General features: G+C 40.8%; 1 protein-coding gene and 1 long non-coding RNA gene across 6 annotated transcripts in view; one reads left to right on the top strand and one right to left on the bottom strand.

Annotated features, from left to right (window-relative positions):
* The window catches only part of RABGAP1L (RAB GTPase activating protein 1 like), a 758,910-nt gene extending 756,755 nt beyond the window's left edge, over nt 1-2,155 (bottom strand). For 3 of the 5 annotated variants that reach the window (XM_058701181.1, XM_058701183.1, XM_058701182.1), the window contains exon 1: nt 1,960-2,153. The gene's annotated coding sequence lies outside the window, so the exon portion shown is untranslated. Of the gene's footprint in view, nt 1-1,959 lie in introns of all 5 variants that reach the window. The other 2 variants (XM_058701185.1, XM_058701184.1) reach the window with 2 other exon arrangements.
* On the top strand, nt 1,122-18,741 carry LOC131496054 (uncharacterized). The gene is made up of 2 exons (XR_009254286.1): nt 1,122-1,555; nt 18,392-18,741. It is a non-coding gene; the product is annotated as an uncharacterized LOC131496054 (long non-coding RNA).
* Nucleotides 18,742-25,091: the final 6,350 nt, after the last annotated feature.

Below are 25,091 nucleotides of genomic sequence, written 5' to 3'. Positions count from 1 at the left end.
GAATGGATAAAAGGACTTTCGGCTTTAATTCTGTATCATCTGAGTTAAAATAAATATAGAATTGAGTTGAAATCTGGGTTAAAGCAAAGAAAAATTTTTTAATTACAACTTTTTACAAGTCACAAATTTTACGCTGGTAAGCTGATAAACATGAAAACTTTTTTCATATGCCTTATAAAATTGTTTCATTCAAAAAATAGTATAATAATTACTAGAGTGAAAAGAAAACTATCTAAATCATGAAACAGTAACAAAAGGAACAAAAACTCTCAGAATAGCAGAACCATAATACTGTATATTAAAGTTCCTACCAAATAACTCAAGCCAAAAAACAACAACAACAACTTCACACATGTATTGTCACACCTTTTTATGCTGGGTGGTTTATTCACCACATGTCCCAATAGTACTGGGATCTACTACCTTGTTTCCAGCTTTCTAGAATATAATGTAGGCTACATAACATGTTCTCATATCAGCATTGCCCAACTACATCCACTTCTCCCAAGATGACTTATTAATACATAATATCAGAGCACATTTTGAATTAATATACACACCAGTCTAACTCACAGTCTCAACTAACTCACCAAACAGGTGAGCATTTAAATACAAACGGATGAAATTCATCTGGTCTTGCTCCTTTGCAATTTCATTGTGTTTCACATGGGGCTCTTTCTTGAGATAATGAATCATAGGTCAGTTTTCCAGTGCTAGCAGCTGGTGGACCAATATTTTCCATGGACAAAATCCACTTCCAATTTGACCACAAGCAAACTTCATTTTTGTATTTTCTGACATCATAGTATTGGCTATTCTACAGTACAGAAGCCATATGTAAACACTGCTATAAGAAAAGTCAGAATGTTTTCTTGAAATGGTGTTTTCAGAACTGTAACAAGCAACCACCTACCTCCCACCAAGTACAAAAAAATTTAAGTGTATTAAAAATCCCTAAACCTTCCAGTACTAAAATGCAGGCCTTGAAATCAGTTTCCAGTCACCGCTGAAATCTCTCCAGCAAGCAAAAGTTCTCCTTACCACTAATTAGCATAATGAGGTTGGCTCTTCTCCTCACTTGCAGGAAACCCTCAACTCTGCAAGTGACCACCTACGTTTTGGTACATTTTCTAAGATAATCGTGAGAGCTACAAGAAGAATACACAAGCACCTGGACGCACTGCCCCAGGGTCAGAAACAAACCCTGTCAGTCCAGTCCTCTAGCACTCGGCCACCTTCTGCTGGCTGGTAGCCCCTTTCCACATGCTGACGCACTGCCCAGCCCTGCACCGTTGGCGACCCGTGCAAAGTACTAGACCAGTCTCAGAAACTTTGACTCAGTTATCAGGACACTAAGCACCCACACCTGGACGGAGGACTTTCGCGGCCAGGAGGTCAACTCTGAAGCGGGGCATTCCTTGCAGGTAGAGATCTGCCCAGGACGCAGCCCCTCCCAGACTGCAAAACCACAAGCATCAACAGCAAGAGCGGAGCAAAGTGCCGGGCGGAGGCAGGGGGAGCGCGAGGGCGAAAGCGGTCACGAACAGAAGCCTGTGTGGGTAAGCAAATACCCCAACCACACGCCCCCCGGACGCGGGGCTGCAGGGACCTCGAGCCAGGCGGCAGGCAAGGCGCAGCGACGGAGGCGGCGGCACTGTCAGGAGGGCACAGCTGGGGGCGAGCGCCCAAGTCCCCACCCCGCCCCCAGGTGAGGGGCGCCCCGACTCCTCCCGGGCCGGGAGAAGCGACCAGCAGGCAGAGCTGTGGCGTCCAGGAAGCGACCGACAGTCCCGGAGCCCCGGTGCCCTCCTCCACGCAGTCCTCTCGCATCCCGTGCTCGGCCCGGCCCCCACACCGACCCTCCCACGGCTCAGCCCCGGCGCCAACACCCCCGGCCCGGCCCGCGGCTCCTTGCCGCCCGGCCGCCAACCCGCCCCTAGGAGGCCGCCCTCGCCTCACCTCCTCACGTCTCCGCGGGCAGGGCCGGAACAACTCTGCCAGGCGCCCACGTCCCACCCGCCGCTCCGCGCTCTGCGGCCGGGCCCGTCCCGTTCACTCCGCGGCCGCCAGAGCCCTGGGAGGGCGGAGGGAGCAAGGCGGAGGGAGCGAAGAGGGGGGGAGAGGGGGACCGCCCGGCAGGAAGAGGCGAGGGAGGGGGCGGGCCGAGGAGGAGGCGGGACGGGAGCGCGCGCGTCAGGGCCCCTCGGCGCGGCGTGCGCGCTCCTGAGGGCGGAGGCGCCTTCTCTGCCCTCGGGGGCGGCGCGCACGCGCGTACACGTCCCTGCCTGGCGGAGGTTGGGCTGGGGGCGGGGGAGCGAAGACCTGATAGAACCTGGGCAGTAAGAATAGGGACCCGGAAAAGGGCGGGAGGCCCTCGCCTGGCGTTAGAACCCTCCGGGGAGGTAACCGCGCCCTTGGGGCCAGCCGGTTCGAGCGCGTTGAGGGGCGTCCCCGGGCCCCGGTCAGGGTAGGTGACGGCCCTGCCCAGTGCTTAGCCAGTTCTTAGATAATTCTAAGTTTGGGGCGATTGTGTTCCTGCTCAGGAACCTGGTTTACGTGTCTTCACTCTTAATGCACAGTAATCCTCAGGGAAGTCACCTTAAACAATAACTTTTTCTCGCCAGTTTCTCTTCTGTGCCTTTCTCAAGGTGTCTTGTGTGCTTGCGAAGCACTCCCTTCCTGGTTCGTCGTGTGGGACTCGGGAGATAGAAGAGGGAAAATACCTGCTGTGTACTTATATGTAGAAAACTGGCCCTCATTTTATTCTTGGGAGTAGATAGACATAGTAGAGAGAAAAGAAACCAACTCTTTCTCTTCTACAAGTATTGTGTACTGAGCCTTCAAGTGTAGGTATCCTCCTTCCTAGATCCTGCAGCCAGAAATGAACTGTAAACTTTCCTAATTTCCATAGCACTTTGTTTCTATCGGTTTGTGGCACCGCATATATTCAACCTTATCTAGGTAAATCTGTGCAATATTTTATCCCTCTAGAGAATCCTTGAGGACCTGCTTCATTCATTTTTCTATCTTACACAATGCCTACCAGAGTGCCTGACTCACAGGAAGTACTCCATAAATGCAATTGTATGAATAAGTGCCCTTTGGTGCAGCAAGCCTTCAGTGTATGTCCAATGATTTGAGCTCTAGAATGAATTGTTTAAAATACTCCCCCCGTCCCCCTTCAATTCCCCTGCTCTCATTTCCCCAATTAGATCCGAAAACTGCTCTGAGACGTATGACATTTGTCCAAAGGTCCCTCTCTCTCTTTTTTTTTTTTTTTTAACTTTTCCTGATTTAAATGTCTAGAGATACTAGGACATATCAAGAGTATTGCAACTATTCTCTGTTTCCGCTACCTTCTGGGCTCCTTCCCAGAAGGTCCTTTAACCTCTGTATTCCAAGAGTCTACCTAGCTCTGGCCCTGACTCAGTAAATGCTGGAAGTTTGATATTTAATAAAATTAGGTTTAGAACAACTCAAATCATCTGTATCTATTAATAAACAAGTACCTATTAGTAAATAACCTGATAAGTACCAAACCTCTACTAAATAAAGTACACGTAAATTTACACTGGGGACCATGAGGAAGTCAACAGACGAAAGACATAGTTTCTACCTTCTGACAGCCTCTCACTGGACAGAAGCTTTTTGACAAAAAGGGCAAACTCTGACCTATGGCCACATGTTACACCTCTGATCACCAGGGGTCATTGTGCAAAACTGAACTGTTCTTCACAATGGAACTTAGATAAGAGATGCCATAAGAGAACCTAGATAAGAGACAAGTCACAACAGAACCTAAATAAGAGACAGTGAGGGTGATTCGGTGTAAACTCATCCTCACCACCAAGAAAACAATTTTAAGTACATGCCAAAGAATTAATAACAGCATCCTTCATATACTGTGTGCTGTTCACTTCTCTCCCCGCTATGGCTTCCTTTGCCATTAGCAAATGCTAGCAGCCCTAGTCCTTGAAAGGGCTAAAGCTCTCACTTTGGAGGAGGGTATTATGAGCATGGCTCATAATATGACAGAAACTAGTAGCCTAGGTCCAGATCTAATGCACAAACATGTTGGGTTTTGTTTTGTTTTGTTTTTTGGCCTACACAGTACTTAAACTAGCCAAAGTTAATGTTAAAAGCCAGAAGATTTCACAGGCATTCTCTTTTAAAAAAACAAAGATTTGGGGCGCCTGGGTGGCGCAGTCGGTTAAGCGTCCAACTTCAGCCAGGTCATGATCTCGCGGTCCGTGAGTTCGAGCCCCGCATCAGGCTCTGGGCTGATGGCTCGGAGCCTGGAGCCTGTTTCCGATTCTGTGTCTCCCTCTCTCTCTGCCCCTCCCCCGTTCATGCTCTGTCTCTCTCTGTCCCAAAAATAAATAAAAAACGTTGAAAAAAAATTTAAAAAAACAAAGATTTGGAAGCAGCGGACCTACATAGTGACAATCGGCTGGCTACAGGACATGTGTTCTCTCCTCAAAGTCTCTGTATTCCCTAGTGTACATTATTTTACCCTGTTTCTTTCAGGTGGGCCTGCAATTCCCAATTTGATAATATTGGGCACCTGGGTGGCTCAGTCAAGCATCTGACTCTTGATTTCAGCTCAGGTCACGATCTCAAGGTTCGTGAGTTAGAGCCCTGCATGACAGCACAGAGCCTGCTTGGGATTCTCTTTGTCTCTCTGCTCCTCCCTCACTCATGTTCTCTCTCAAAATAAATAAATAAATAAATAAACTTTTTAAAAAATTATAAAATTTAGGGGTGCCTGGGTGGCTCAGTTGGTTAAGTGCCTGACTTTGGCTCAGGTCATGATCTCATGGTTCGCGGGTTCAAGCCCCATGTCGGGCTGAGCTGACAGCTCAGAGCCTGGAGCCTGCTTCAGATTCTGTATCTCCCTCTCTCTGCCCCAACTTCACTTGTGCTCTCTCAAAAATAAATAAACATTAAGAAAAAACTTTTAAAAATTATAAAATTTTATAATATCAAAAACAAGAAATAAGTTACATATTGAACAAAATGGAAGAATTTATTTATTTTTAATTTTTTAATGTTTATTTCTGAGAGAGAGAGGGAGATACAGAATCTGAAGCAGGCTCCAGGCTCTGAGCTGTCAATAGAGCTCAACGTAGGGCTCCAACTCAGGAGCCTTGAGATCATGACCTGAGCCAAAGTCAGACGCTCAACTGACTGAGCCACCCAGGCACCCCTGGAAGAATTTAAATCATGGTATTTAATGGCGGGAAATGTATATCTTTTATATTGGGCATTGTTGGTTGACTCCCCAGCATGCATTTCTACCCCTCTGCAATTGTGAGGCAGCTAATGATTTGAATGGGAAAAGCTCCGGCTCCAGCTCCAGGTGTGGGCCCTAATTGATTCCATAACTAGCCTAATCTGGTCTCCACCTAACTCTGTCAAGGATAGACACTAATGCAGATCTAAAGTGGTCCAATCATAAGGAAGGCCAGATCTCATGTTTATTGGGAGAAGGAAAGTGCCCTGTTTCCTACTCTGGGTAGTGTGATAGATGAATCTAAGTCCTATAATTACTGTGGCCACTTTGCTACCATGAGGGAAGCCAGCCTGAGGATAAAGCTGACATATAATAGAAAAACTCAAACCCAGCTTGAAGCCTACCCCTTTCCAGATTTACTAAGTTTCCTGGGCCAATAAACTTTCTGGACTGTTTAAAAAGTTCAAATCTGGGGCACCTGGGTGGCTCAGTTAAGCATCTGACTATTGATTTTGGCTCAGGTCATGATCTCATGGTTCATGAAATCAAGCCAGGCATCAGGGCTCCCTATGAATAGCTCAGAGCCTGCTTAGGATTCTCTCTCTCCTCTCTCTCTGCCCTTCCACTTCTCACACGCTCTCTCTCTCTCTCAAAATAAATAAACATTAAAAAATTTTCAAACCTGGCATTTTATTGCTTGCAACCAAAGTTAAGTTTTCCATGCAAGTTACAAAAAAAAGGCATTATCCAGTTCTTCTAAGGATACATTTTCAATGGATCAATAGGTAACAACCTGCTTGGTAAAAGTGTAAAGGGTCTTGAAGGTAACCACCCCCCAAAACTCTCTGACTAGGTTACTTGATGCCCGAGAATTCATCACTATACTTTCTTTTTAACAACTTAAATCCTGTGCCCTCTTTAAATCTACTTTCCCTGAGAAGAGGACTTCATGACTCTAATCAGTAATCTTGTATAAATGAGTTTATCATATGGTTTTTGAGTGGTTTTTTACTAGTGGGAAGATTAAAAAAGAGACACTAAGAATCTGAGAGATCAAAGGTGTCATAGAGGAGACTATAGATACAGAAAACAAACTTTTATGTTTCAGTTTTATGTAGGGCTGAAACTCAGAGTAATTCAGGCAAATCATACTAAGCCCAAATGATAAAGCAAACCTATATTAAAATCACACTTTTAAAATTAAATAGGAACAAAATTAGGGGCACCTGGGTAGCTCAGTCGGTTAAGTGTTCGACTTTTGATTTTGGCTCAAGTCATGAGTATGTGTCATGGGTTTGAGCTCCGCATCAGGCTCTGTGCTCGTGGCACAGCAACTGCCTAGGATTCTCTCTCTCTCTCTCTCTCTCTCTCTCTCTCTCTGCCTTTCCCCTGCTTGCTCACTCTCTCAGAAATAAACATTTTTAAAAAGAACAAAATCAGTATATATGTAGGGATCAGAAAATTTTCTCAGCAGTGGAGGAAGTAGGCAGAGCCATAAATCTCTCTGAAAAAGAATAAATGTCAATTTTTGTAATTTGATAAGAAATAGAAAGTACACATACCAGAAACTGTTTTTCCCATACTCTGTGGCAAGTATCCAACATCCATCTCACCATCAGAGTCCTCTACTTTGATCTAGGCCAGTGATTCTCTTTAACATATAACAAAATCACTCTGGGAGTTTATTGTTAGAAAATGTAGACCTCTATGTTCAACCTCTAAGAGATTTAGGGGACCCAGGACTTCTTTTATTTTAACTCTTTATTACAAAAATGTTTAAGCACATAAAAAGTAGAGAGAACAGTATCAGTCTTCAGGTGCTACTCAGCTTGGAAAATGATCAATATATGCCCAATCTCCTCTTCCCCACTCCTCATGTGGATTTCACCCATAAATTCTTCATTACATAGTTCTAAAAGATAAGAATTTTTTTTTTTTTTTGCAATCAAGAAAATCCAGAATGTGGGAAACTCTACAGGGCCAACCACCAAATTCCTTCAACAAATAAATTACATAAACAAAAACAGAAAGAAGGATGTCTTGAACTTGCTTGATTTTGTTTTTAACAGCTTCATGTGACATAAATGACACATATAAATGACATGTGATAGACTGCAATTTATTTATGTATGTATGTATGTATTTATTTATTTCCTTCCAATATAGTTTACATACAGTGTTATATTAGTTTCAGGTACACAATATAGTGATTTAACAATTCCATACATCACCATTGCTGATCACAAGTGCACTCCTTAATCCCCATCACGTATTTAACCCATCCCCCTTCACACCTTCCCTATGGTAACCATCAGTTTGTTCTCTATAGTTAAGAGTCTGTCTCTTGGTTTGCCTCTCTTTTTTTCCTTTGTTCATTTGTTTTGTTTCTTAAATTCCGCATCTGAGTGAAATCATGTGGTATTTGTCTTTCTCTGACTGACTTATTTAGCTTAGCATTATACTCTCTGGCTCTATCCATGTCATTGCAAATAAGAGCATTTTATTTTTTATGGCTGAGTAATATTTCAATGTATTTGTATACCACACCTTCTTTTTTCATTCATCTATTGGGCTGCCCCCATAATTTGGCTATTGTAAATAATGCCATTATAAACATAGGGGTACATGTATCCCTTTGAATTAGTGTTTTTGTATTTTGGCAATAAATACCCAGTAGTGCAATTCTTGGATCATAGGGTAATTCTACATTAAATGTTTGGAAGAACCTCCATACTTTTTTCCCCAGTGGCTGCACTAATTTGCATTCCCACCAACAGTGTAAGAGGGCTTCCCTTTCTCTGCATCCTCACCAATAACTGTTGTTTCCTGTGTTGTTAATTTTGGCCATTCTAACAGTTGTGAGGTGATATCTCACTGTAGTTTTGATTTGCATTTCCCTGATGATGAGTGTCGTTGAGCATCCTTTCATGTGCTCTTGGCCATCTGTGTGTCTTCTTTGGAGAAATGTCTGCTCATGTCTTCTCCCCATTGTTAAATTGGATTACTTGATTTTGGTGTCTTGAGTTGTATAAGTTCTTTATATATTTTGGATACTAACCCTTTATTGGATATGTTATTTGCAAATATCTTCTCCCATTCAGTAGGTTGCCCTTTGGTTTGTTCATCATTTCCTTCACTGCGCAGAGACTTTTTATTCTGATGTAGTCCCAATAGTTTATTTTTGCTTTTATTTCCCTTGCCTCAAGAGACATATCTAGAAAAGTATTGCTGTGACTGATGTCAGAGACATTAATGCCTGTGCTCTCTTCTAGGATTTTTATGGTTTCAAGTCTCACAGTTACGTCTTTAATCCATGCTGAGTTTATTTTTGTGTATGGTGTGAAAAAGTGGTCCAGTTTCATTCTTTTGAATGTGTCTACACGTATTTCTACACATATTTAGAGTATTCAATTTGACAAGTTTTGAGATACGTATGCACCTATGAAATCATCACCACAGTCAAAATAGTGAACATATCCATTACCCAAAACACTTTCCTTGGGCCTCTTTGTAATTTCTCTCTCCCACTCTCTCTCCCATCCTCATGTAACCACTGATCTGCTGTCACTATAGATAAGTTTGCATTTTTTAGACTTTTCTATAAATGGAATTGTACAATATGCATTCTGTTTTGTGTTGCTTCTTTCACCTGGCATACTTATTCTGAGATTCATCCACGTTGCTGCATGTATCAGCAGTCATTGTCTTTTAGTCTTCCAGTCTCATAGCATGTTCCCTATTCCAATTGGGCTTCAGCATGTACTTGGCTTCAGCTCCCCCTAATGCTCTGGTTTTCTGTTTTCCTTTTTCTAGAACCTGGGAATTTCCTGTCTTGCTTTAAAATTTTTTTTTAATGGTTATTTATTTTTGAGAGAGAGAGAGACAGAGTGTGAGTGGGGGAGGGGCAGAGAGAGAGGGAGACAGAATCCAAAGCAAGCTCCAAGCTCTGAGCTGTTAGCACAGAGCCTGACGTGGGGCTCGAACTCATGAACCATGATCATGACCTGAGCCAAAGTCGGCAACCAACTGAGCCACCCAGGCAACCCCCAGCTTTTAAAATATTGAAATTGGCAATATATATTTTCCTCAAATTTTTAGGTTATTATCTAGCATTCTAGATTGGATTACTTTTTCTTAACAATGTAGAAAAATGGTTAAAAAGTAACTTCTTTTTTAACAATGTGAAGAAAATTGAAAAGGAACTCTATGTTTTAATAACGGAAAGAAACTACATAGTCAAAGAGGGAGCCTGCCTCTGTATTGATGTTGTGTCAGCCATTTTAGCAGACTTCTTGTTCCCTGATGCATTCCCTACAAGAGGCACACAAACATAGCTCTGGCAGTGACCCCAAGTTCCCTTGAAGTACTTGCCACAGGCCTAGAATTTAGACTTTGGCCATATCAGAAATATTCCTTAAATACATATGTTTTTCAGAAAAGCAACTTCAAAAATTACAAATACTTTCATGGTAAAGGGAGGAAAATTACCACTTTCCTCTTCTGAGTCAAGAGAAACCCACACCCTCTCTACCACCTCCCACCCCTCCCCCCAAGACAGTTTTTAGTCCCTTTTCCCATTGCTACATACAAAATAAGCTTCAAATTTGAAAGAAAAAAAAAATTATGTCTAAGTTCTATTAGAGTCTACCTAACCTAAAACTAATGGAGAATTATTAAATGATAAACACTATTGCTTTAGAATGTATTGAAAGATCCCTACCACTTTCTCTAGCATTTCTCGAATTTCAGAAACATTCTTACTACTCTTTAACTCTTTGATTTGATTACAATCACAACCCCTTGTGGAAGATCATTGGTTTATAATGTTTTTACCTCTATACATCAATGCTAGTAAGTTCAAACTTTATACCAAAATCCAGGTTTGGGGATTATTTGTAACAAAAAGTATGTCCTGTGATTATATTCCTAATATCTGAGTTCAGGATGGCTTATAAATGGATGTAAATTATGTTATTTTCTATGCTTTTTGGTATATTATAAATTGCATAATAATTTTTCATTTAATTTCACATCACTTTCTGCCTTACTTTGGATACATAACCTTCTATCTCTTTTATGGAATTAATATCTTTCTTTTCTGTGCTCCCACAACAGCTGGTACATACTTTCTTACAGCACATATAACACTTCCATACATTTAAATCTTTTCATGACTATCTCCACTAGATTTTAGATCTTTGAAGACTAAAATCATGTCTTTTTCTTCCCCTGGTCCCTAGACATTCAGTGTTTATTGTATGAGTAATAGCATGATTGAACATATTCCGAAATTTGTTTCAGAAATTATTGAGATGTTTCTCTTCTCAGTAAAACAGAGAGCTTAAATAATATAACAAGTTACTGAGTTTCCTACTAATTGTAGTTTTTCTTTAGTTGTAGGTTTTCTTGGGTTTTTCATTCTTCATAGGGAAAGCAAGCATTTAAAGGAAGTCATACGTATAGTACATGTAAGGATCTTTATCAGTAATTCTACTTGTTAGTAACCAAGGTTTGACCTAGCACTTTTCTTAGAAGAAATATATTTTGAGTCTCTATGCTGGTGATTCCTGAATGCTTGCTGTAACATCCATTTTCTCGTTCCACCTTAGTAACAAAACCCCAAATTTATTCAAGACTAGAATGTGCATAGTTAAAAGACTACAATTCCTGACTTCGCTTGCAGCCACGTATTCTGTCTGACAAAGAGAGCTGAGACATTTTCTTCAAAGATGAGGAATGGGCTCTTCTTTCCTCCCTCCTGCTACCTGGAACATAGATACGATGGTTAAATCTAGCAACCATCTTGAACCAGAATACAAGAGCATACCATAGGAATGGAGGGGTGATGAACTAAAAGGATTTAGGTCCCTTATGACTTTGTAGAAGGTCCAACCCTCTGAAATGCCAACTTCCAAAACTTATAGAGAATGAAAACCTATATAATGCATTATTATTTGTTATTTTTGGTCTTATTCACTGCAGTTGGATCTAACTAGTGTACTTACCCTTAAACCTTATTTTACATTCATACTCCTTAATTGATTCCCTTGATTTTAGAATAGAGAGTCAAAGTAGTTTCATAATAATGTAATTCCTTTAAAATTGATGTTGTTTATTTGGATCTATCATATCTAAAAGGATGGCAGATACAGAGAGCTTGGATGAGAATTTTAGCAATTGTTCTCTTTTCTTTTTTTATTTTTTTAAATGTTTATTTATTTTTGACAGAGGGAGATGGAGTGTGAGCGGGAGAGGGGCAGAGAGCAAGGGAGACACAGAATCCAAAGCAGGCTCCAGGCTCCGAGCATCAGCACAGAGCCCGAAGCAGGACTTGAACCCACAAGCCATGAGATCATGACCTGAGCCAAAGTCAGATGCTCAACCAGCTGAGCCAGCCAGGTGCCCCAACAATTATTTTCTTAATAACCATGGCTAAAAGGTATACTTTATACTTGTTTTTTAAGTAATCTCTACACCCAATATGAGGCTTGAACTTATAACCCCAAGGTCAGCAGTCTTCATGCGCTACCAACTGAGCCAGCCAGGCACCCCTAAAAGGTGTATTTTGAATACATTTTGGTTTGGTAATTTCACTGAAAGTACACTGCATTTTTTTTCCCTACTTTAGGAAAACTGAATTATTTTCATTCAAATTTTACATTTATTTCTTCCATAGAGCTTTTTTCTACATTCCTTTATTTCAGGATTCTACTGTAGTAATTGGTGAACAAAACTAATACCAAAATTATGAAATTTTTATTTTATAAATTTGGGCTTGTGATGTGTACTTCCTCCTAAGACTTGTTCCTGCATGTTCTGAAATATTTCCACTAACTGTACAGTGGAAAATCTGTGTATGTGTTACCTTGGGCTAATGTGACTTGTGAGATCTAGTCAAAACATAACTGTTCTCTTGAAATAAATTCAGGGGGGAAGTCTTCCCCCCTGCCACCAAGGTGAAAATTGCAGCAAGTCTCATGACTTTTCTGCTCCCTTAACTTATAATCACTTTAAATCACAAAATTGAGCCTCAGTTTGACATTTATAAAGGAAAGTCTTAGAGAAAAGGAATGTGGTCAGCCCTTTCTCCTTTTCCTATTTACTTTCTTCCCTATGCAGTAGTTACTGTGATGGAATCCCTGAGTTATTGTGCAGAGAGGGAACAGGGAAAAGAGAGCAGAAAGGTCTTATTTGGCTAGAACTACAGTGAGATGACTTTGTACTTGCTGGGATTGGCAGATGTTTAAAACTGATTCTTTGTCTTGTGGGAACCTCTGTGAGTTCCTCAGAGACTTATGCTTGATCAGTCAAGCTCTAACTCCTGCAACAACATCTGGGCACATATTCTATTACTCTTGGGGCTGCTCCTTCCTTAGTCGCAGGTTTTTTTGGATATCCACAACATACTGTTCATTCTGTTATAGCCCAATTGACATATCAGGCAATTCTCTTGGGTAAGAGTCAAAAAAGATCTCTGGGGACGCCTGGGTGGTTCAGTCGGTTAAGCATCTGACTCTTGATTTCAGCTCAGCTCATGATCTCACGGATCGTGAGTTCACGCCCCGAATCAGGCTCTGCACTGACAGTGCGGAGTCTGCTTGGGATTCTTTCTCTCCCTTTCTCTCTGCCCTTCTCCTGATCATGCTCTGTCTCTCAAAATAAATAAATAAACAAACTTTAATTTAAAAAAAAGATCTCTGGACTGGCTCTTTCTCTCCTGTGTGGCCCACATCTAGTCTGTGAGAAGCTTTATGCATCATTTGTCCTGAGAAATACTGAGAGAGCTCACTGGTCCCAATGCAATTGGGCATATCCTCTCCAATAACAAAGAACCTGCCAAGCCATCACTTTCCGACCCCCTAGATTTTCCTAGGGTGGGGAGTCAGGTATCAGTCCTTTAGTCCCCATCCTTCCCACCATAGTTCTCTGAATAATCCTATAAGAATCCTCACTCACTAGGCCAGAGGTAAAAGAGAAGGCATTCTCCTCTTCTCTACTTTAGTGAGAGGGGTATAGGATGTACAACATTGCTTTCTCTGAAGAATATCACTTAACAAATGCAATCTCACTTTCCACTGCGTGACTCTTGTGGTTTTTAAGAGCCATCTAACCAGTGGAAATTTGTTTTGAAATTTTCTGTTAGGTGGTCTGGTACTTCACTGTGAAAAATCCCACCTGTCGTATTGGAATGCTTCTTTCAAATTTTCTATGCAACTTCCTGTTACCTTTCTTACAGCTTCAGGATACAAATAGCCAGTCTTTTCCGGGACATGTTTAACTGAGAGAACCAGCAGTTGTCCAATAAATTATGCTTTAAAAAATAAAATCTTTATTAGAATAACAGGAATAAAAAATGATTTTAAAAAATAATCACAAAGTAGTCACTTATATATATGCAAAGTAAAAGTTGGTATTTTTCTGAGTAACTTTTATCGATAGTTTATTTGAATGCCTACATCCTCTTCCCCACTCCACCACGAATACTTTCAGACCTAAGAAACCTTCCTTTAACAAACCCTGAATTCTTCATCTCAGAGTTAAAAAAAATCCTTTGGAATACATATTTGGCTGCTCTCTTTAAAGCCAAACACATCTTGGGGCGCCTGGGTGGCTCAGTCGTTGAGAGCCTGACTTCTGCTCAGGTCATGATGACACCACTCATGGGTTTAAGCCCCATACCAGGCTCTGTGCTGACAGCTCAGAGCCTGGAACCTGCTTTGGATTCTGTGTCTCCTTCCCTCTGTGGCCCTACCCTGCTTGTGTTCTGTCTGTCTCTGTCTCTCTCTCTCTCTCTCTCTCAAAAATAAATAAACATAAAAAACACTAAAACACTGTTTCAAAAAGTCAAACACATCTTTAAAAATCAAAAGCCCTCCGAGATATATGTGTACCTACTTCAGTTTGTAGGATAATTCCAATGACTGACTATATTACACAGCTTGGTACTGAATTACATTTCTACATATTTTAACTTTCTCTTATCCAAAAATTTTCCTTCCTTTTTTTTTTTAAATGTTTATTTATTTTTGAAGGAGCAAGAGACAGAGTGTGAACGGGGGAGGGGCAGAGAGAGAGGGAGACACAGAATCCAAAGCAGTCTCCAGGCTCTGAGCTGTCAGCACAGAGCCTGATGCAGGGCTCAAACTCATAAACTGTGAGATCATGACCTGAGCTGAAGTTGGACACTTAACCGACTGAGCCACCCAGGCACCCCCAAAAACTCTCCTTCTGGATGGATAAACAGAAAGAAGAAAAGGGAATATGTAGGCACATAGTAGATTTGTGTCCCTGGCATGATTCCTTGATTACCTTTTTTCCTAATCAGAATAATATATGACATTTCCTTACTCCCAAAACTCTGCCTTTAGAGGGATATTACTTCAAAACCTTCTACTTCCCTCTCGGCCAAAGCTTTCTTTTCTTTTTTTTTAATGTTTATTTAGTTATTTTTGAGAGAGAGAGAGAGAGAGAGAGAGAGAGAGAGAGAGAGAATTCCAAGCAGGCTCCACGCTGTTAGTGCACAGCCCAATGTGGGACTCAATCTCATGACCAAGGAATCATGACCTGAGCTAAAATCAAGAGCCCAAGGCTTAAGGGACTGAGCCAGCCAGGCACCCCATTGGTCAAAGATGTCTATATCATTTTCATTTGGTCACTTTAATAGTAAATATGTCCATTCATTCATTAAACAAATATTTATTGAGTACTTCTTAAGTAGAAGGCACTACTCTAGGTGCTTAGATATAACAATAAACATGAGACAGAAGTCCAGGATAACTTGTAGGTACTTGTAGAACACACGCCCAGTTTAAAAAAAAAATAGTATAATATAATGGTAGTATAATATAATGTGCTGATAAATGAAATTAAGAAAAATAAAATTGTGTTAAGTCACTATATTGTACACTTGAAACTAATATAACATTGTATGTTAAGCAATTTAGATCAAAATAAAAACTTTAAAAATTTAAAAAAATTTAAAAATATAAATTTTTTTTATTTTTTATTTTTTGAGAGAGAGAGAGAGCAAGCAGGGGAGGAGCAGAGAGAGAGGGAGACACAGAATCCAAAGCAGGCTGCAGGCTCTGAGCTGTCAGCACAGAGCCCGATGCAAGGCTTGAACTCACCAACAGTGAGATCATGACCTGAGCCAAAGTCAGACACTCAACCGACTGAGCCACCCAGGCGCCCCAAAAATAAAAAAGTTTTAAGTAAAACATTGTAAAGGAACAGGAAGTGCCATTTTAGATAAGGCAGTCAAGAAAGGCCTTTGTGAGGAAGTGTTAGAAAATCTATAATGTTAGGGTCAGTTGATACAAATGGCCTGAGGTGGCAGAGTCCTTGGTGTGCTCTAAGAACAGAAGAGAAGCCAGCATGACTGGAGCCAGTGATTAAAAGGAAAGTGATAGGAGATGAGATTGGGGGAGTGGGAGGGGTAAGCTAGTGGCCAAGATGATAGAAGACCTTTGTAGACCATGACCCACTTTTAGTATGTACAACTTAGATTTCTTTCTATGTTGGTGGAAAGCCATTTTGAGTAGAGGAGTGACAAGATCAGTTCATGCTTTAAAAATATCAATCTGGGGGCACTGGGGTGGCTCAGTAGGCTAAAAACATTTCTGCTCAGGGCATTATCTTAGGGTAGTGAGATTGAGTCCTGCATCAGGTTCCACATTGAGCATGGAGCCTGCCCGGGATTCTCTCTCTCCCTCTCTCTCTTTAAATAAACTTTAAAAAAGAAAAAAAGGAAAAGTAGTTTAGAAGACCAGATAAAGTTGCCAGTAGCTTGAAATAGAGAGGTATTGGGAGAGGTGGGAAGAGGCGACTAGATTCTGGATATATTTTGGAGATAGAACTAACAGGATTTGCTGATGCCCTGAGAGTTAAAAAGCAGTTAGGACTGGTTTTAAGAGTTTGATTCAAGCAACTAGATAAATGGTGAGAACACTGAGGAAGGGACAAATGGGATTGAAAGGCTGTACATAATCTAAAGTTCAGTTGTACATTTTAAGTCTGACAACAATTAGCCACCTAGGTGAAGATTTCAACCTTAAAATTAGCTATATGATCTTGGGTACAATCAAGAGACAGACATTTGAGACTCTCGTCAACGTAAGGTTTTCTTTAAAACAAACAATCTCAAACTTACAGAAAACTTGCAAGTACAGCACAATTTCTTTCCTTAGTCATTTGAGTCAATGTTGACTTAATACTGACCCAGTGAAAATGCTGCCCCAATACCCCATCACTCCCAAATACTTTAGTGTGTTCTTCCTAAAAATAAGGGTGTTTTCCTACATAACCACAATAAAACCATTGAAATCCAGAAATTAAGGTGACCGTATTACCACCATCTAATCCTAATGACCTTTATATCAAAAGGATTCAGTTCGGAATCATTTCTTTAGTCTTTTTCATGCTGGAACAATTTCTTAGTCTTACCTTGATTTTCATGACCTTGCTACTCTTCAAGATTACAGGGAAGGGAAAGGAACTGAATGAAAGGAAAGGAAAAGAGAAAGTCATATATGTGGGTTTGCAAAGCCATGAAACTGGCTTGGATCTCTTAGGGAATAAGGACAAATAAAGGAGAACTGAGCCTTGGGGAACCCCAACTTTGGCACTTATTTGTCAAAGAAATGAAGAGGAACCAACAAAGTAGACTGTGAAGAAGGAGCCAAAGAGATAGGGGAAAACCAGAAGAGGGAAGTTTCTTGGAAGCCTTTGAAGACTGACAACTCAGCACTGAATTTAATGATATGAAGGGCAATGGTAGACTTGATGAGAGTATTAGCAGTGGAATGAGGAGGGCAAAAAGCCTTATTGCAGTGAATTCAAGACAGAATGAAAGATGATTACATGGGAACAGCACATTTACAAAATTTTCTTTTGAGTGTAATCCTGTAAAGAAGATTAAAGAAATGAGGCAGTGGCTAAAGAGGGATGAGAGATCAAGAGAGGGTTCCTTTTATTAAATTAGAGATATTAAATAATATGTCTGTGTTAGTATTAATGATCCCACAGAAAGAGGAAAATTGATACAAGGAAGAGGATAATTTTAGAAGTGAAGTGTTTTTTTTAATGTTTATTTATTTTGAGAGAGAGCGTGTGCAAGCCCAGGAGAGGATGAGAGAGAGGAAGAGAGAATCCCAAGCAAGCTCCAAACTGTCAGAGCAGAGCCCTCAGGGCTCAGTTTCACAAACCATGAGACCATGCCTTGAACCAAAATCCAGAGTCTGACACTTACCCAACTAAGCCACCTAGGTGCCTCTAGAAGTGAAGTTCTTGAATGGGCAAAAGGGAATAGGTCTCAGAGCACAGAAAAAGGGGTTGGATTCAGATGGCAACAGAAATAGTTCAGCCTTCCTAACAGAAGGAAAGGTAAGATACAGGGAGTGGTTATAATTAGTGGTGAGAAGTTATGAAAGTTCTCTTCTGACTGCCTATTTTACCTCAGTGAAATAAAAAGCAAAGTCATCAGTTAAGATGGAAAAGAGAGGAAGAGACTGGAGGGGAATGGCATTATCGGGAAGAGTGGGAGAGTCAAATGACTAGGGAAATAGAATGGCTGGACAACATTGAGAACCCACTTGAAACTTGAGGTCACAATTTTAAAGTGAGTCCAGTCAGCATGATATTTTTTTCTCTCTAGGTGATTCAATTGACTAGGTGGGAGGGGACCCTGGGTGGCTCAGTTGGTGAAGCATCCAACTTCAGCTCAGATCATGATCTCAGGGTCATGATCCGCATCAGGCTCTCTGCTGTCAGTCAACACAGAGCCCGCTTCCAATCCTCTGTCCCTGGCTCCCTCTGCCCATCCCCCACTGGTTCTCTCTTTCTCTCTCTCTCAAAATAAATAAACTGCAAAAAAAAAAAAAAAAAAAGATTGAGTAGGTGGGAAGTTGTATTACACCAGGAGTTTTGCCAAGCAAGTACTAATGGTGAGAAGGGTGAGGGTGTTGAGGGCATGAGCTATGACTGCTCACAGTACAAATCATCTCATGAAAGAGTTTATAAAATAGTATCCACATAATGTTTAAAATGCATTTTAATAAAAAAAAAATAATTATAAAGTAATTTCACCATAGTAATGTGTGTGTATATATACATAACATAAAAATATAAATAAAATATTATCTTTTTTGTTTATTTTTGAAGGAGAGAGAGACAGAGAGTGGGGAAGAGGCAGAGAGAGAGGGAGACACACAGAATCTGAAGCAGGCTCCAGGCTCAAGCTGTCAGCACAGAGTCCAAGGTGGGACCTGAACTCACAGACCGTGAGATCGTGACCTGAGCTGAAGTTGGACGCCTAACTGACTGAGCCACCAAGGCGCCCCTAAAATATTATCCTCTTAACTATAAGTGCCAATCACATTTGGAGACAATATCGTTCATGTGTACAGGAATTACAAATAATAAATTCAGAAATCGATATCATTGTCATCATCAATATTGTCACTATACAACTATGGCTCTATAATAAATGGCTATTGGTCCTTATCTCAGAACTGAACGCAGTTTAAGAAATACTGAGCCAAACTTTTCCCTTTGGATCCAGGAGGCAATTAACTTAAATGTTTTGGTCCACTTCACCTCTGTTCTGTCCTGAAGCGCCAAGAGTTCAAATAGCTATTAGCTCGGTAGTTTTATTATCTCATTCCAAAGATAGCGTAACTAAGCCAATAAGGAAACCCATTGGTACTATGGGAGAATAGTTACATGTATATGACACATGGCTCCATTTCTGATATCCAGATGTGCCTCAGGCCTCAGTCCCTTTCAGAACTGGGTGAGTCAAGGTCTCTGTATGTATGTTCATTCACTCCCTCACTATTAACTGAACAACTGTCTTGTGTTGCGGGATTGGGGGGGGATATAAAAATTAATATGCTATGCTTTCTACCCTCAAGAAGTTTTCTCGACACCAGGCCAGATGAGACACGCACACAAAGAATTCTATAAAGCAGTTTGTGATGAGTGTTATATTGTTGATACCAATCAAATGCTATAGTTATACAGAGTGATTGTTCAGAACAAAGAAGGCATTAAGGAAGACATGGTGTTTGAAGGGGACTTGAAGCAAGGCAGAATTTTGAAAGGGAGAGAATAGAACAAGAAAGCATTCTAGGCATAAGGAGCGGCATAAGCACAACTGTGTCCAGTAAAGAGGAAAAAATGTGTTGAAAGAATAACATTTGATGGAAAGACCAAAAATATACTCGGTAGAGTTTAAATAAAGTAGGATCTATTTAAAAAGAATTTCTCACAGATTTAAGAATGAGCAGGAAGTTTATCTGGGCCCCACAAATGTGTGTACACAGAACCTGGAAAGTTAAGAGCCAAGATTAAGCTTTCCTTCATTTCTATTTATAGAAATTTCATTGTCCTCTACTTCTCTCTCTCTCTCTCTCTCTCTCTCTCTCTCTCTCTCTCTCTCATCAGTTTGGGGCCCCAAGAAGTAAATGCCAAGATATGCATGTAGAATTAAAAAAAAAAAAAAAACCCTAGCACTAGTTCCGAACAACATATCCAAGTCTCTGTGATTCATTTCCAATTTCCTGGAATGGATAATTTGAATAGCACCATTTGGATCAATATCCACCCAGCTACTGTTCGGGAGTATGAGGTTATATGGTACTAACATGGAAACTAGACCTATTTTACATAAGGGGCCAAGGATAATGTGCAGTTTGTTAAGAAGGAGGCTAGGCAGAGGGATAGAGGCATCTCTGTTTCAAAAATACTCAAGTGGAAATACAAAGATCTGGGTTTGAATCACAAATCTAAAACTATTAACTATGTGATTTTCTTAGCTAATAGTTCCTCCCCGTACATGCTGCTGCCTCATCTGTTAAAGGAGGATTAATCATGCTTTACAAGAATTAAGCAATTTAATAAATAAAATAAATATGAAAACACCCTGGAAATTGTAAAGCCCTATACAAAACCAAAGGGCAAAAGGATTAAAGAAAGAACAAGTAGTCCAGATTTGATAAATCAGGGTTGTTTTTTAATAGTGGAATACATGCTGAACTTGAGCAAAGAATATGGAGTCAGAGAATCTGGTAGGAAGCTCTACAAATAATCAGTTTGTAAGGGTGTGGTACCAGTTCATTGCAGGGATGAAAGGCAGCAGAGGTAACTGTACAATAGTAATAGTAGTAATAGAATTAGGATAGAATAGTATTAGAATTAAGACAGTAATGGAATTAAGTAAGTGGATGTGAAAGTAATTTTGAAATTTTATGCAATATGAGCCATCCCATGCAAATTAACTCCTTCAGACTCTGGATAAAGTTTATGAAAAAGGAAAGAGACTACATTTCATTCAGAAATACACTTCTGGAAAGAGAATTGAGCTCCTTGCATAGGAAACTCATCTGAAGAAAAGAAGACTTTTAAAAAATGTTAAAATAATACTTCTGAGCCAGAATTAGCCTCTAGGGATGGGGGAATTTGTTCATGAGAAGTGTAAGTAGATGGCCAAGTATGATCATTTTGATGGGTACCAAAAGATGATCTTGCCCCACAATATATTCCACTGGTCATGCTATGGTGGCTAATGTTTACTCTTTTGAATTAAAGACGCTGAAGGTTTCCATTAAATACATATATTATCTTGGAATAAGTAGCTTGTTATAAGATAGAAGCAGAGGAACCTGCTGATAGGCAGGGAGATTTTTAGGGACACAAACCTTGTTGAAAAAAAATATCACTTTAAAACTAATCAATTCATCAGACTATCTGTCCTATCACTAGAATGACGAGAAGGAAAAGCAACGTGGGCAGGATAGTTTTGCTGCAGAGGCAAGAAATCACAAATGGCTTCAAGCTGAGATGGACAACTCCCGAGAATTGTTGTACTGACATGACTCATCTCCCACCCTTCACCCCTGGCTGCTGTGTGTCATCTGAAGCAGAACGTTGGGAAATATTCCAAGAGGATTGCACCTTGAATTTTAGGTTCTTTTACCAGTACAGGGAATTAGAAAGATGGAGTTGTTATGTACTAAGATAGGGAAAATTTCAGGACTAGGTTTGAGGTCAAAGGAATGAGGTTTGAGGAATCAGGAATTAAGTTTTGGATGCATCATTTTAGATGCTTATTAAATAACCAAATATATAACCATATATATATATACATATGTATGTGTATATATATATACACGTATATATATATATATATATATATATACACACACATATGTATGTGTATATATATATACGTATATATATATATGAAGTTATATTTATGAGATTAGAGTTCAATCGGGTGAGAAGTCTGAGCCAGAGATGGAAATTTGGGATTGCCAGTATATAGGGATGATATTTACAACTATGAGAATGAGGGGCACCTGGCTGGCTCAGTTGGAAGAGCATGCAATTCTTGATCTTGGGTTCATGAGTTCAAGCCCCACAGTGGGTGTAGAAATTACTAAAAATAAATTAATAAATAAACTTAAAAAAAACAAAACAACAACAAAAACATGAGAATGAGATCACCAAGGCAGGGAAGGGAGACAAAAGAAAAGGAACAAGCCTAAAGCCCCGGAGCAGTTCAACAATTGGAGGCTGAGGAGAAGAGGATGAACTCTCAAAGGAAACTCAGACAAGTGGTTTGTGAAATAGAAGGGAAATCAGGTTAAGTGTGGTGTACAGGGAGCCAGAGCAAGGCAGTGTTTCAAGAAGAAAGGAATTAACAGCTGGTATTGAATGCTGCTGATAGGGTCAAGAAGATAAACAGTAAGTATTCCAATACCGGTCCCAAGTTTCAAGAAAATGAAGGTTACAAAGACTTGTTGACTTTTAAAGTGACAACAATAGAGATGATGGTTTCTAGATGAATATATGGCACTATCTTCAAGGAGATCATAATCAGACCATTCATTGAGTTTGCTACGTTTCAAAATAGTCGCATTTATTGAGGGCCTTTTATGAAAAAGAAAGACCGTGTGCTAATTGTTGGGGAACAAAGATGAATAAGATATGGGTCCTGACTTGAAAAATAACCATTGCTACTATATTCTGAATACATAACTAGGTGTCCAGCACTGTGTAAATCACTTTATACATACTACCTCATTTAGTACTAACAGACGCATGTGCCAGGTATTTTTAGAATCTTTTTTTTAATGAGGAAACTGAGGCACAGGCAGTTTAAATAATTTGACCAAGTCACTTAGGCACTAGCAGTAAGTGAAGGAACCAGGTGTGTGTATGTATGTGCATGTTTGTGTGACTTAAAACAGCTATTTATTTAACTCATTGTTTTATGGGTCAACAGTTGGGGTTGCGCTTACATGAGAAGCTCCTTTGGTCCAGTTGGACTCATTCATATGTTTTCAGTCAATAGTCAGCTGGGGAAATGGGGGGTGAACAACCCACATGTCTCTCATCGTCCAGCAGACCAGCCTAAGCTTAGCCTCATGGAGTCAGGGTTGTAAGAGTAAAAGTGAAAACATGCAACGTCTGGGCTAAGAGCTGTCACACAATGTCATTCCTACCACATTGTGTTGGCCAAAGTAAGTCACAAGGCCCATATTCAAGGTGTGGGGAAATTGCTCAGAAATATGTCCACAACATCTTGCATTTAGCTGGTGCTCAGTAAATACTTATCAAACAAATGAAAAGAAAAATTTTCTTTAAAAAAAAAGTCTATTCATTTTGAAAGAGAGAGAGAGCACAAACTGGGGAGGAGCAGAGAAAGGGAGAGACAGAATCCCAGGCAGTTTCCATGCCATCAGCGCAGAGCCCGATGTGGCGCTCAGACTCACAAACTGTGGGATCATGACCTGAGCCGAGCTCAAGAGTTGGACACTCAACCAACTGAGCCACCCAGGTGCCCCAAGAAAACCTTCAGTCTGAAAGTATACAGACTCCATTCAATGCAATCAATTGGTACATGTTATTTCTCACCTGCTGGGGGCCAAGAAACGTAAACCATCCTTTCTCAACTATGGCTTCAGAATAGCAACTGAGGGACCAGGAAGGTGGGGCCAACAGCAGTCCCACTGAGGGTCACAGTGGAGAAGCTCAGCTGGCCCCAAAAAAGCTCCTCCAGAGAGATCCAGAGCATCAGCAGAGGCCAGGCCAGACACAGTCACCTGAATTGAAAGCCACGTGTTCCTCACTTATGGGTGAAGAGACTTTTAAGCCTTTGTGAGGGCATGAAAACAGTCTCCTTTGACTCTTTCTCCCCAAATTTAACAGTTTTATTAAGATTTAAATGATGTGGCAGAGGAGCCGCAATGGCAGAACAGCATGGAAGTTTTTTGTGTGTCTCGCGTCCATGAAATACAGCCAGACCAACATTAAACCATCCTGCACACCTAGGAAACTGATTGGAGGATTAACACAACAATCTGCACAACCTGAACCACAGAACTCAGCAAGTATGTGGCACGGAGAGGTGAATTTGGGGAGCGAGAAGCCGCGGAAGCTAGGGAACTGCTTTTGAAGGTGGAGAGAGGACAGAGACTGGGGAGGGAGGGAGAATACGGGAAAAGCACCCCTCCCCAAAAGCAGCTGGAGAGAAAGTGGAAAACTGGAAACAGCTGCAGGGACTAAACTAAAAGGGAGAAAGGAGAAAGGAGACAGTTTAAATCCCATTAAGACTGTAAACAAGGGGAGTGCAAAAGCTGCAACTCCGCAGCTCTGTACCTGGCGGTGCTCTGGTGGGAAGGGTGAATCCCCAGGAACAGAGTGGGGTCCAGGAGGTTCTCGGGCCACACAGGGAAAAGAGGTTCCACTGCTGGAAGGACATTTGGTAGAGACTGTTGAAGCCACCTGGTCCCAGCAGACCCTGGAAGGCGGCCACATTCGCTGGTGCTGGGGCAAGGTCATTAAGGGTGAAGCCTGGTGCCAGATGTGTGTTGTGATTTTCCATAATCCCTAAAATGCTGCTGCTCACTGTCTCGCAAACTTTTTCTGGGGCAGGCTGGCACCTGGCCGCAGTCTCGGGGCACCGGCAGCAGCAGGGTCCAGCAAGCGTTCCTGGGTACAGCCAGCATTCGGGGTTGCTCGGTGAGACCCTCCCACAGAGGGGCAGAACAGGTCAAAGCCGCAGTCCTTCAGAAGTAAGGGGCTGGGGAAAACAGGCGCACCTGAGACAAAACTCCAGAGAGAGGTACTGCTGGGACCTGGCCACAGACAGTGAAAAAGCAGGGAGTGGGCGAGAGCTGAAATCAGAGGATGGGTGCATGATTCCTGATCTGGGAGAACAGAGTTCCAATATTAGAGACTGGGTAGCTGGGTGACGCCATTTTCACCACTCCCGCACATGTGCATACACACCTACGAGCGCCACAATGCTCCACCCCAGTAGGCTAGCAGCGCCATCTAGTGGAGAGCAGAGCTGTTACACTGAGCCCCACCCAACTGGGCCAACTTCACTCTTCAAGAACACAAGTCTCACCGCTAGCTTAGTTTATGGACCATAAAGCACTACATAGACTGACTTCTAGGGGGAAAATGAAGCAATTTCAGTCCTACTTCAGTCTGTTAGCAGGTTCATCTATTCAATTTTCTTTTTTCTTTTTTTTTCTTTTTCTCTTTTACACTTCTTTTTCTTGAATACAGAAAGATAAAAAAATTCATTTTTATTTTCAATTTTTTAAAAATATTTTTCTTTAATTTTTATTACTATATTTTTTACTTTTGTGTAAATTTTTTCAAATTCTCTTTTACTTCCATCATTTTATTTTATTCTACTTCAGTGTATTCACCTTTTCAAATTTTCAAACAATTTCCTTTTTTTCTTTCTTTTTTTTCTCTTTTTTTCTTCTTTTCTTTTTCTTGAATGCAGAAAGATAAATACTTCATTTTTCCTTTCAATTTATATTAAAAATATTTTTATTTA

Source organism: Neofelis nebulosa, chromosome 15, assembly GCF_028018385.1.
Source record: "Neofelis nebulosa isolate mNeoNeb1 chromosome 15, mNeoNeb1.pri, whole genome shotgun sequence".
Taxonomy (NCBI): Eukaryota; Metazoa; Chordata; class Mammalia; order Carnivora; family Felidae; genus Neofelis; species Neofelis nebulosa.
This window is presented reverse-complemented; position numbering and strand designations above follow the sequence as displayed.